Raw genomic sequence first — 2,167 nt, 5'->3', positions numbered from 1 at the left:
CCAGTCCATTAAGTCGCTTCTTACGACCAGAATGGATTGCTGGGACCTATTTAGACTAACACTTAGTCCCTGAATATATATAATTTTGATAGTAACAAATAAACCCATTTAAATTGAAAAGGAGCCCCAGTGAGTTGGGAGATTCAGGAACCTGGGCATGGGTTCAAAAATCCCATTGCCCGACGCCCGGGACAAGTCAGTTTTCATTTCGGGCAATCAAATAATGGTATCTTACTTGTCCGTGGGCTACTAGATAATTTCCACTTATGGTTTCAAACCGCAAATAAACTTGGATTTAATTTCATATCTGCTCAAAATGTAGCTTTTACATTTCGCAATGATAATAAAGTAGAGTTATCTTTCTTTGCTATTTATCACTTTTCAATAAATAGTCCAGTAAACATTAACATCAAATACCATGTTGATTTCTTCTTTCATAATTACATCATCATAATTATGTCATGAAATCAGGGCAAGTGGAAAATTAGTCAGGACAAGTTACTTTCTTATAGTCACTTGCCCTGTGGCAAGTGACTTTAAAAAATTGAACCCCTGCTGGGGAAATCTTGACTTGCATCATTTAGGGCCTTAGCATTGCATGGAGGGCTAGGCAGTAGGGAAAATAATGTGGTTCAGGGACTGTGAGACAGACTAGGACCTATTTTATCTCAGAATTCCCACAGCTCATTCATTTGGATGACCAGCCAGTTTACTATGCTATCATTGACTTTTTTCCATGTAAAGAACATGTCCAAAATAACTGATGTTATCCAGAAAATTGGTGTCCTGTAAATGGCTTGTGAAAGACATTGATCATGGTAGCCGGGCTTATTATTGGATCTCAGAAGCATATGGAGGCTTATCTCTAATAAATAAGTCTGGCATACCAGAGCAACAGGACCCTTGTATGATTGGCTAGTGTGTTGTACCGAGGGGCCTTTGTGCATTCTGGGGGAAGCCTCATGTACACTTTAACACCATCTCTGTCACAGTAACACATGGAAATTTGTCGCTTTTGTACGGAATCATTAATCCTGTAATAACCTAGTCTCATGAACAGCATAATTAATCTTTCTGAAATAACAGAATTGCACTGTTAGGGGAATCATTAATACTCCTTTAACAACTCTGACACAAGACAGTGAGCTCTGTTGAATTGAGTTGTTAAATGTTTCTGTTTTGTTACTATGAAACTCAGGTTCTTTATTGAATCTGGTAAGGAAATAACAGTGGTTGAAAGCAAGAGCAACAACCAGTGCTTTGGTATGGAGACACTCACTGTGACCACCAAATCCTCAGTTCAGTCCAATTGTGAGGGGTACCAAGCTGGCATCTCATTCAATTGGTTTATTTGACTGAGTGGATGCCAAGAGTCTAATAGGTACTAATCCCCAAACAACTTTTTAAACCATAGAAAGATTGGATGTGTGAAACATAATGAATGAATATAAATCTAAACACTGAAAAATAACCAGTCTCACCAAAGCACAAGCGAGAAGGCAAAATAGCTCTGAAATTTCTATGAATGTATCACTGAAAATCCTTGATGACACCAGGTGTTCACAAAGAAATGACAAGCAACACTTTGCTGAAGGTTTTGCTGGAATTTGCCTGTTGATCTTGGTCTGGTCTTTTGAGACACCCACGGTCTGAGTCAACTCAAGGATATCATCATTTAAGAACTTATTACCTAATTCTCTTGGGATCTTCATACATGTTCCCTACTTGTGTTGGGTGGTGGGGTAGCCTAGTGGTTAAAGCGTTTGCTCATCATGTCAAAAACCCGGGTTCGATTCTCTGCATGGGTACAATGTGTGAAGCTCATTTCTGATGTCCCCTGCCATGATATTGCTGGAATATTGCTAAAAGCAGTGTTAAACCCAATTCAAAAGCAGTGTTAAACCCAATTCACTCACTCACTCCTCCTTCCTTGTGTGACAGGTCAAGGTCCTACTGAAGGTCGAGTCCTGTTTGTTGGCATTTTACTGTTTAAAACTATGCAAGCTTGGTTTCTGTAAGACTGCCTGAAATAAGAATTTTGCAATAGAAAAAAACAATGTGTACTGGGACCTTTCTTTCTTTCTTTTTTGTAACATAATGGCAACATTGTTTCAGTCCTTATTGATTTAGATATCAGCTTCAGACTGAGTTTTTTTAGTCTCAATTC

At 38.6% G+C, this 2,167-nt stretch overlaps 1 protein-coding gene across 1 annotated transcript in view; it reads left to right on the top strand.

The window, feature by feature from the left end:
- LOC124257762 (leucine-rich repeat and coiled-coil domain-containing protein 1-like) overlaps nucleotides 1–2,167 on the top strand; it is a 358,457-nt gene that overhangs the window by 53,251 nt on the left and 303,039 nt on the right. The gene's annotated exons all lie outside the window — the stretch shown is intronic.

This window comes from Haliotis rubra, unplaced genomic scaffold (assembly GCF_003918875.1).
Source record: "Haliotis rubra isolate DU_JTF1 unplaced genomic scaffold, ASM391887v1 Scf671, whole genome shotgun sequence".
NCBI lineage: Eukaryota > Metazoa > Mollusca > Gastropoda > Lepetellida > Haliotidae > Haliotis > Haliotis rubra.
This window is presented reverse-complemented; position numbering and strand designations above follow the sequence as displayed.